Source organism: Barbatula barbatula (assembly GCF_947034865.1).
Source record: "Barbatula barbatula genome assembly, chromosome: 23".
Taxonomy (NCBI): Eukaryota; Metazoa; Chordata; class Actinopteri; order Cypriniformes; family Nemacheilidae; genus Barbatula; species Barbatula barbatula.
In genome coordinates, this window is record NC_136786.1 from 2,335,501 (window position 1) to 2,347,595 (window position 12,095).

The window sequence follows — 12,095 nt, forward strand, 5'->3', positions numbered from 1 at the left end:
ATCCGCAACAGATGCCCAAGCCACCTCAGCTGACCCCTCTAAATTAAACCATCTAATGAAAATGTTACAAATGCTTGTTTTTTAAGATTTAAAAGTGAAAATGTTTGTTGAATTTCAAATTGTCATAAAGATTTTACGGTGATGGGATAAGGGACTTTTGCTTCTTTTACAATAAAAAAGTTTTGACATACAAGTAAAATATCAGTTATATAGACAACAGTCTGAAATCACGGTGTGGAGATGTTGTTTTCTCTCTGTTCAAACCTGATGTTCACTAACAGAGGTTTTTGTACGATGCTTTCATTAGAACGTGACACTGTGATACACGTTTGGTGGAGGAACTAAACTGGTGCTCAGAAGTAAGTCTTTCTGTTTTTAATCTTCTCCTAAATGTATATGATATGTTAAAATATAAAACCAATTTTGGTTACAAAGACAAATGTCTTGCATTGATGTGTAGTTTAAATGGTAATTTTATGGAGATTGTAGTGAACACTCAAATTATCTTTTGTAGTTGATTTGTCATGTCTTTCATAAATCATTTATAATGAATAAGGTTGTATTAGTTACTAACATGAGTAAATTTGTAGATAGTTCTTCTGCATTTATTATTGTTGATAATGTTATTAGTGTTTATGTGAGTTCATTGGGAATTAAATAATGTTAACAAGTTACAACTTTTGATTTTGAAAATATATTTGTGAATGCTGAAATGAAAATGAACAAAAAGTAATAAATGATGTTAAAGTTAATGTTAGCTAATGCATTACCTAAAATGAACAAATACAACCTTAATGTAAGTGTTACCACATTTGGAAGAATATTTTCAAAAATCATACCAACATTTACAACTTTTCATTAAATGTTTTTTATCTCAAAAAGGAGATTCCTAAAAATTGTCTGTACATGTCATTTCAACATACTGTTTGGAAATTGCTTAAAATATTTTCTGATTATAAATATGGTTTTGAAATGATTTAGAAACTAATGTAAATAAGAGGAAAAGATAAATGTTTTGTCAAGTCAACTTTATCTATCTAGCGCTTTTTACAATTTTACAAGAAAACATTGACTATAAGCAAAACATAAAAGGTTATGCAAGTCAAATATCAGACAGACTATAAATTCCTATATGCAGTGTTAATTAAATAAAACTATTTATTTATTTGTGTCCGTTCAATAATGTGTTTGGTGTTTGTGTCTTGCAGCCGGTCCCACAGTCAAGCCGTCATTGTCTCTGCTGTCACCCCCTGCTCTACAGATCTCTGGAGACTCAGCAGCGCTCTTCTGTCTGATCAACTCTTACTCACCACAGGGGGCGCTAGTGAGCTGGACGCTGGACGGCCTAGAGGTCACTGAGGGGATTCAGACCAGTGCCGAAACCGAGCAGGACGGACGATACAGCCGCAACAGTGTCTTGACCCTCAACAAAGGTCTGTGGGAAGAGGCGGAGGTGTTCGTCTGCAGAGTGACGCACGATGATGCGCTTCACCAGGTCGCGGTCCGCAAGAGCCGCTGTTAGAAGCTCTGAGTCCTGATGTTTGTCCAGTGAGAGCTGAAGATCAGACCTGATGTTCATGTCAGTTTACTGCTGAACGTGTAACGGATACGCTCTTCGTATGCTCTTCACCTCGCATACTCCAAATCGCTGAATGTTACACCGGTTTCAGTAAACGAAAAAGTCACAAAAAAGTTACAAATCTGTAACAAATTCATCTTAATAATTTATCTTATAATTTATCCTAACGAAAAATGATGAAGTCTGGAGGGAAGGCGGTGGATATTGGATAAAAAGAGAGGAAATGACATCCGGAAGAGGAGAGAGACGGAAGTCAGAGCGCGGTGGAAATGGCGAAAACTTGCGTAGCGTGTGTTTGCTGAAAGGTTGGACTGGAATTCGGTCTTACTTCACTTGAGAACCTTGTGGATATTACGTCCCGTTTCTGTGGATGTGGATTCAGCGCAAGGAGAGTTTGAAAACGGACCGACGGCCCTCCTCTGCAAACGGTGGCACGTCGTAAATGGTTTGAAGAGTTTTTCCCTTCTTTTTTTGGAATTGCCTAATGTGCACATTTAGGGGTCCGAAGAAAAGTTGGAAGGAAATTACAGTTGCATGCTCTAGGACTTACCGAACAGTATTGGGAAATAAGTACACTGATACACAAAGACTCAAATGCTATAGCGGATTATAGATTATATTAATCCGCAAATAACTTTCTTTTACGTTTCCAGTGTGAGATTCTTTATTTGGAGTTTGGTGAGAAATTGTTAATTTATATTTAGGTTTTGTTACATGTTCCTATATGGATGTCATGCTCATGTACGTTTCCAAATGTTTTGTTGTTTACACAAGATTTGAACTGATTTAATAATAATCTTGTTATTTAAACATTTTTGATTTGGGAGGTTATTCAATTGCTGAACGGGTCGAAGAGAGTTTGCGACAGTTAATGAAAACTGTCTGGCGCCCAACATAAACTAAAGAAAAAGAAACAAACTCTTTCAAGGCCACTACGTTACAGAATGGCGCCCAACGTGGGGCACGAACTAAAGTGAGCATTCGCATCGAACCAAGTTTGGGAGAACTGAGTTATGGAACTTTTGAAACTATAAAGACAAAGAGGTCTAATGCATAAATTCTGTTTATTGTGAAATTGTCACCGAACAAGTAATGCTCATATTTTTGTAGGATTTGATGCTGTTTTATATGGGAAATTGTTAACAGTTTTTTTATTTTTTGATCCCTGACCATGTCTACCCCTATACGTCCACCTGTTCTTTTTACCTCATTAGACGAGGATCCTCTAGTCCCTGATGTTTCTACTCCTATAATTTTGCCCCCCAACTATACCATAAGAAATGACCAGGCTCAAACCTCCTCCGTTTCACAATCTGAAGAAATGGAGCTTGTGTCCCCTGAGTCTGTAAACCAAGCTGAAGAAAACCAAAAAGAAGTACGCAATGGTTCTTCGACTGACTCTGTTCAATATGAGCTCCCGTATGTGCTTCCCGGTACTGGCAGAAAAATGGGGCAGCTCACCTTTCAGGTTCACGATAACCTGGACAAATTTCGGCAAAAACAGGACCAGGTTATCAATGAATTGACCAAACAGGTACAACGAAGTCGTTTCCATCTAGAGTCAAAATTGACCAAACTTACTGATCAAACTGAACAAAGTTTTCGCAGCCTCCATGCAGTTATGTCATCAAACAAGGAAAAGCATGATCGTGAAATGGATACTATACTAAAAGCCACGAAAACATTGATATCAGAGGAATTGGATGGGTTCAAAGATTCTCTTTTGTCTGAACTTGGGTTTATGATGGAACAGATGCAAAAGGAGCTTCAAGGAGAACTTCAAGGTACTCAGAAGTCTTTTGAACAGAAAAATGTTGACATTACCAAATGTCTGAATGATTGTACTTCAGTCTTAAAGAACTTGTCTGTAAAACTGGATGATGTGAGTGGGAAAGTTGAGTCAATTGCGGAAACTCACAAGGGTGAAATGGAAACTATCCACAAGACTATAAAGCAACTAACTCCTCTTTTGTCGCCTTGTTCTCAAAGCGTCATGTCCGTACCTATTGCATCTGGTATTAGTCCTGCATCAAAAACTGATCATATCAGATTAACCTTTCCTACGTATGGTAAACCAGGAGATGATGCTGACCCCTTACTTTATTTATCGAAGTGTGAAGATTTTCTTGCAATACATCCTTTACCAGATAATGATATTCTTGCTACATTCAGAACCGTTCTTCATGGCACTGCTCGAGATTGGTGGGAAATAACTCGTTCCCAAGTGAGATCTTGGGAAGTTTTCAAAACTGCCTTCATATCAGCATTTTTGGCTGAGGATTACGAGGATGAACTTGCTGAACGTGTCCGAACTAAAACCCAAGGGGACAATGAATCTATCAGAGATTTTGCGTATTCGTATAGAGCACTCTGTACTAGGTGGAATCCAAAACTTTTGGAATCAGATATCGTAAAACTAATCATGAAACACATAAAACCATACCTAGCTAGTCAGCTCAGAGGAAGAGTGGAGAATGTGGATGAACTTGTGCGCCTTGGGCATCAATTAGAGAAAGACTATGAGCAACAACTTAAGTATGAGCATAGCTTCCAGCTAAGGAAGGTAAATATAAATCAGAAAGGGGTTAGTCCTGGAAGTCAGCAGGGAGGAAAGGTACCTCTGTGTTGGCGCTGTAAAGGCTCCCACTCCCCGGGCTCATGCCCTCAATATTCTCCGGCCCAACAACAGGTTGCAAATCAACATAAGCAGAAATCTTACAATTCACAAGCCAGTAGACACCTCACCAACTCATCGGCCTCGTCTGTGACATCCAAGCAAATTCCAAGGAAAGAAAATTCTGCATTAACTTCTCCTTTTGAATCAATGGCTACTCCACAGCAACTGATTATACCCATACACATTAAGTCTTGGTATGGTAAGGCTATTGTTGATACAGGTGCCAGCTATACTTTGCTACATGAACACCTTTGGGCTGAACTGAAAGGTGTAAAGGAAGTTCTTAGGCCGTGGACAAATGGGCCTTTATATCTAGCTAATGGGAAATCGGAGTCTCCACTTGGGTGGACCACTTTAGACATTGAGGTACATGGAAACATTGTTAACATGCCTGTAGCAGTACTTCCAACACACGCTCTTGCATACGGAATTATCTTAGGCCTTGACTTTATTTTCCACAGCCAAATTCAAATAAACGTTGCCGATCAGGTGTATGGGTTCAAAAAGGCACCCATGGTTTTCCATCCCTTTCAACCTGGGAATTCCTATGTGTCTGGATGGAAAAGTTCTGAAAATAAGAACAGTTGGAGACAAGGCCAACAAACACAGCAGTTGGGCCTCATTAGTTCAAATCCACCCCCAATGTGTCCTTCGGAATTAGGACACCTGAGTGTGCAAGAGTATATAGATCAGGCTCTATCGTCTGCCCAGGTATATGAATCTGAAAAACAACAATTGCAGGATATTCTTCAATCAAATTCTCAGGTGTGCACACACGATACTGGCAGAACGAATGTGCTGAAGCATCACATATACTCAACAAGCAATGTTCCCATAAAACAAAAATCTTACAGGATGTCCCCAGCAAAACAGGTCATAGTAAAGGAGCAACTGGCAGAGATGTTATCCTCTGGAATTATTGAACCATCACATTCTGGCTGGTCTTCTCCAGTGGTATTGGTCCCAAAAAAAGATGGCAGTTATAGATTTTGTGTGGACTACAGAAAACTTAATTCATGCACTGAAAATGATGCTTATCCCCTGCCTACTATTACAGAGATTCTGGAGTCCCTCGCCGGTTCAGTTATCTTCTCAACAATTGACTTAAACAGCGGTTACTGGCAGGTAGCGATGGCCTCAGAAAGTAAGCAGAGAACTGCCTTCATAACACCGTCAGGCCTCTATCACTTTAATGTGATGCCTTTTGGTCTAAAGAATGCTCCAGCGACTTTCCAAAGGCTAATGGAGTTGGTCCTTGGAGAGCTAAAGGGTCAATGTTGCTTTGTTTATTTGGATGACATTATAATTTATTCCTCTTCAGTGAATCAACATCTCTTAGACCTTCAGAAGGTGTTCACCAAACTTCATCAAGCAGGACTTACTATTAATCTGAAGAAAAGTAGATTCTGCATGAAACAAATCAAATTTCTGGGACACATAGTAAATCAGGAAGGTATCACTGCAGATCCTGAAAAGGTAGAAAGCATTCGGGCATACCCGGCCCCCAGAAACCTTAAGGAAGTGCAAAGATTTCTTGGTTTGTCTGGATGGTACCATCGCTTTGTACCTGGATTCTCCCAGATAGCGGAACCATTGAATAGTTTGAAAAAAAAGGGATGTCCTTTCATTTGGTCTCCTAAGTGCCAAGAGGCTTTTGATCAACTTAAAGCATGTTTGACTTCACCCCCAATACTGGGCCATCCAAACCCAGATCTGTCATTTACTGTCTACACGGATGCAAGTGCAACTGGCCTTGGGGCTGTCCTAACACAGAAAACAGGACCCGATTGTGAACAAGTAATAGCGTATGCCAGCAGGACACTCAACAAGGCTGAAACAAACTATTCTGCTACGGAAAAAGAGTGCCTCGCTGTGGTATGGGCCTTAGAAAAGTGGCAACACTATTTGGAACAAAAACTAGTCACAGTGATAACTGACCATTCTGCACTGCAATGGGTCCTGTCCTCCCCAAAGACAACAAATCGTCTTCTACGATGGGCTCTCAGGTTACAGAAATTTGATCTCATTGTAGAATATCGCAAGGGAAAGCTTAATGTGGTTCCTGATGCTCTCTCTCGAATTACTCCCTCTGCAGGGTGTGTTCTCTCTTTGCAAAAAGAGTTAGATAACAACCTCCCTTTCACTGCTGACCTCATCTGGCAAGAGCAGCACAAGGATGCTGAGGTGGGGAAAATATTTAAAGCATTAGCAGAGGAAGACCGAGGAATTCAAGAGAAATATGCAGTCTTGGAGGATAAATTGTACAGGAAAATACAGTTAACTGATCAACAGACTCACTTCGGTATATACATTCCCTCTTCACTTACCTTGCAGGTATTGGAAGCTTATCACAGCAATACCCTCAGTGGCCATCTGGGAATTTTTAAAACCTACAAAAGACTGTACGCTGTTGCTTTCTGGCCGAAGATGTGGACAGATGTCAAGAGTTTTGTCAAATGCTGTGAACGGTGTCAAGTAATAAAGAGTGACAATAAAAAGCCTGCAGGGAAAATTCAGCAGAATATTGTTAACCATCCTAATGAGATGTTAGGAGTTGACATTATGGGTCCCTTCCCTCGCAGCTCCCAACAGCATGAGTATCTACTGGTGACTGTGGATTACCATACACGATGGGTGGAGCTCTTTCCCATGCGATCTGCAACTGCTTTGACCATAGCACGCATTCTCAGAACAGAGATATTTACTAGATGGGGAGTGCCTACCCATATTCTTTCTGATCGAGGGTCTCAGTTTGTTTCTGCAGTCTTTCAAGAACTTTGTAGCCAGTGGACAATCACCCCAAAACTTACCACAGCTTACCATCCCCAAACAAACATGACCGAAAGGGTAAATCGTACATTGAAGGGTATGATTGCATCTTATGTTGAGGACAACCATAGGAAATGGGATGTTTTCCTCTGCGAATTCAGATTTGCAGTAAACTCAGCCGTACAAGAAACAATCGGAGTGACGCCTGCTGAGCTACACATAGGAAGAAAACTACAAAGTCCTATGGACAGAATCCTTCAAGCAGATGTCGTCATCTCCCCAGACACTGTACCATATGAAACTGTTCATCGATTGAAACAATTGCAGAAGAATGTGGAAATCAGTTCTAGGAAGGCACGGCTTCGTCAACTTAGGAACTATAATAAAAACCGAACAGAAGTGACTTACAAATTTCAAGATCGAGTATGGCTGAGGGCCTTCCCACAGTCAAGTGCATTGTGTCACTTTACAGCCAAGTTGGCTAAGAAATGGAAAGGACCTTACCGAGTCGTACGGAAACTGGGACCTGTAAACTATCAAGTCGCTTTGGAAAGCTCCGGGGAAGATGTTCGAAACATTCATGTCTGTAATCTCAAGCCTTGTTATCCTACAGCTGAAGAGATAGAAAAAAGGGAAAAATTGAAAATTCTTGAAATGTTTCAGGACTCCTCCGAGGAAGAAGACTTTCTTGGATTTCAGGATGGAAGTTGAGGTCACCCATTGATTGACTTCCGATGAGGGGGAGAGCGTGTAACGGATACGCTCTTCGTATGCTCTTCACCTCGCATACTCCAAATCGCTGAATGTTACACCGGTTTCAGTAAACGAAAAAGTCACAAAAAAGTTACAAATCTGTAACAAATTCATCTTAATAATTTATCTTATAATTTATCCTAATGAAAAATGATGAAGTCTGGAGGGAAGGCGGTGGATATTGGATAAAAAGAGAGGAAATGACATCCGGAAGAGGAGAGAGACGGAAGTCAGAGCGCGGTGGAAATGGCGAAAACTTGCGTAGCGTGTGTTTGCTGAAAGGTTGGACTGGAATTCGGTCTTACTTCACTTGAGAACCTTGTGGATATTACGTCCCGTTTCTGTGGATGTGGATTCAGCGCAAGGAGAGTTTGAAAACGGACCGACGGCCCTCCTCTGCAAACGGTGGCACGTCGTAAATGGTTTGAAGAGTTTTTCCCTTCTTTTTTTGGAATTGCCTAATGTGCACATTTAGGGGTCCGAAGAAAAGTTGGAAGGAAATTACAGTTGCATGCTCTAGGACTTACCGAACAGTATTGGGAAATAAGTACACTGATACACAAAGACTCAAATGCTATAGCGGATTATAGATTATATTAATCCGCAAATAACTTTCTTTTACGTTTCCAGTGTGAGATTCTTTATTTGGAGTTTGGTGAGAAATTGTTAATTTATATTTAGGTTTTGTTACATGTTCCTATATGGATGTCATGCTCATGTACGTTTCCAAATGTTTTGTTGTTTACACAAGATTTGAACTGATTTAATAATAATCTTGTTATTTAAACATTTTTGATTTGGGAGGTTATTCAATTGCTGAACGGGTCGAAGAGAGTTTGCGACAGTTAATGAAAACTGTCTGGCGCCCAACATAAACTAAAGAAAAAGAAACAAACTCTTTCAAGGCCACTACGTTACAAACGTCTGATCATCTACTGTTATTTCTGGTGTTTGCTGTTACATTCAATAAAGCTTTTGAAGATGTTACGTTTGTGTTTAAGTGATTTATTTGTCTTAGAATGTCGTTTGATGAAGTTTCACACATTAAAATAGTTTAATAAAATCATGCTTTTGTCTGTGAACTCGATGAAGCTCCTGTGGTTTAAACAGGAGACAGAGCTGAGAGGTTCAGCGTTACACCTGTCAATGCAAATGTCATTTTCACATCTCACTATCACATTCACTATTTGTTTGATGAACCGCAACGGTTTCATTTCTGATCACCAAATGTCCTCGGATGGTTAAAGTCTGAGGACTGACCTGTGGTCCCCATGATGTAAATCTATTATTAAACATATTAAATTATGTTTATTTGAAAATGTAAAGATGACCATAGTTTTGTGTGATGGTTGGGTTTAGGGGATAGAATGTAAAAAAAACCTTGTTTGTCAGGTAAATCAGTTCAGTCTGACTGATGGAGGATTTTGTATGACTCTTTATCACTGTGTGAACACATCTTTACTGTTGATATAGTGATAGCCCTGGCTCTTGATTGTTTCTAGAAAAAAGGTAAATGTCTCTATTTAGAAGATTTTTTTCCTAAGAGTATAATATTTTATCGCAATTTCAATATGTTTGTGTTCTTAATGCTAATTCATTCTCACCCACACTGGTTTGTGTGCAGCTATCAGTCAGGTGTATCAGTTTAAGTCTGACTGATGGAGGTTTTTGTACGACTCTTTATCACTGTGTGAACACATAGCTTCCACTGATGATATGAAAACTCTGACAGTAATAATGTCCTGACGTAAAGCTGATTTACTGAAGCTGAAATTTTTTTTTTTACAGGGGCACTTTAAATATTTGATATCTAACTTGTGCCGTGAACCCATAAAAAATATAAAACTCACCTATTTCAGGAATAAAATAATTATCAAATATAAATTTGCGTATGTATATAATACCCTAGATGTGATAACAATACTTCGTGTCAGGAATGAGAAACACAAGGATTCAATTGCAGAGGAGTAACAAGAGTTTTATTGGTAGCTCCAAGGATTGAATTAGTGAAAGTCCAATAGGAATAAGAATGATCGACGGGACGAAAGCCCAGGCTGACTGCGAGGCCAACTGGGAGACCCAGTATACGGCAGCGCCAGCCGAGATGGGAGAGTTAACGTCCGCCCCGCTACAGTAGGATCCAGAGAGCGTCGGTGCCGGCCGCACGGAATTCGGAGAGTCACTTGCCCGCGGAGACGGCAATCCCCTCGGCAGGGCCGGATTGGGACTAATTTTCAGCCCTGGAGTTTCATGCCTTAGACCGGCCCACTTTAGTTTACGACTGACTATATTAAAATAATGATAATTAAAACCTAAGTCTGCAATAGCGCACTGTTCTCTACAGCCTTGAATTCATTGTCATTCAGTGAAAATACAGTAGCCTAAGTTTTGCTTCACAGTGAAGATTTATTAGAACAGGACAGTATCAGAATCTATTTTCTTTAAGAATTAGTGTTCATAAATATCCAAACATTGAAATAAGGAAAAAAATATAAATTACAAAAGATTAAAATATAATGTATTGCACTGTCTAATGACACTATAATTTATTTTAAATAAACATCTGCTTTACAACTTCAAATATTTTTTTACAAATATGAGAACATTAGTTAAATAATAAAACTATTGGACTGTTATCTGAATTTTCTTTCACAATGATTTCTAATGATTGTTTCATCTCTTTTTCCTCTGCATAAGTGTAGCTTTAAGGAAACATGGACAACCCTATTCCTAAATACCTTAACGTTAGCTTACCGGCCGTCTCGTCGTCTTCATTTGCTTTGAGAAAAAATGTGGTCTTCTTAGAACATTTGGCCGCGTCAGTTTCCAGAGCTTTCTTGCTTTTGATCCTGGACTTTTCAGCGCCGCCTTTGCGCTTTCTGTCATCCATTTTTATTTCTGACGTTTTTTTATTTTGAGCAACTTGCAGTGGCGCTGTCGGGGGCGGGGCCAGGGAGTCAAAAGATAATCACGTCATCATTAACCTGCAGGCTGCGCTCTGAGTTGGGCTGCGAAAAAATATGAAATAAAAAAGAGTGGGGCTGCGATAAAATAATAAATAAAAAGTTTAGGGCGGCTGTGAGTGAAGGCAGCCTAGGGAAAGCCACATTTCAACGGTGCCATGACAATACCGGCCCTCGCGGCCAAAAAAACTGACCGGCCCACCGGGAATTCTCCCGGTGCTCCCGATTAGCCAATCCGGGGCTGCCCCTCGGTGATGGCGAAGACTGCTGCGGGTGACGCTGAGATGGCGGGGATACTTGACACAGTCGTGGTGTGACACGTAAACAGCGAACACGTGGGGCTGTCAAAACAATCCCCATGTGCTCTGACATACACACACACGACAAAACAAACATGTGTTAGCTCCGGATCCCGACACTTCGACAGTATTCGCATGATTTGATAATAAACTAATGGGGTTGACACTCATCCAGGTATTTGACATCGGCTCACTTTCCGCGACACAGACAGTTTTCATATGCACACCTTTACGAACGTTATCTCCCGTCTCTGTCAGTGTTGGGTGTAACTAGTTACTAAGTTATTAGTTACTGTAATTGAATTACTTTTCCATAGAAAAAGTAAAGTAAAGTAAGGGATTATTCTTATTTTTCCTCTAATTTAATTATAGTTACGTCTGCTGTAATTGAACAAATATACTGTGTAATATATTCAATAGTGGAAATGACATCAAAAGTATAAGTCGAACTCTAAAATCTACGCTTCAATATATCCTTCTCAAATTTGTATACTGACTGTTAATAAGAATAATTTATTTATTTAAAGTTATTTATTATTTATTTGAATGAATTAAATAAGCCGTTTCATGTTTATCCCTGAATCAATTCACAAAGAATGATGTAGGATATAGAAAGTAATTAGTAATAAGTAATTAAATACTTTTTGAGAGTGTCATTGGTACAATAATCTTATTACACTATTTAAAATGTAATAAGTAACTAGTAACTAGTTTACTTTTTCAGAACACTGGTCTCTGTTGCTGTAGTGAAACACGCCTTGAATAAATTCAGTATTTTTCTATTTTAAAAGTATACTTGAACAACAACTATGAGCTCAGATACCTCTAGTTAAAGCCAGAAATGAAAAACATTGTGTGGAAGAACGCAATCGGTAAAACATGCGAAGACAACTTGTCATTAATGTTATAACATTGTTGCAGACAGTATTTATCTTGTTGCTGTGCCAGTTTTAAGGGCTTCGCAAATAAAGGCAACGCAAAACCAAACCACAAGATCTTACAAACTCATGCTTGGAGTACTTACCGCAGAGCCCGAGAGCTACGCGCAAGCAGTG

General features: G+C 39.5%; 1 gene segment (V, D, J or C); it reads left to right on the forward strand.

Moving 5' to 3' along the window:
- Positions 1-574: 574 nt before the first annotated feature.
- Positions 575-1,522, forward strand: LOC306912093 (Ig lambda-3 chain C region-like). The segment is given in 2 exons: positions 575-578; positions 1,209-1,522.
- The last annotated feature ends 10,573 nt before the right edge of the window (positions 1,523-12,095 follow it).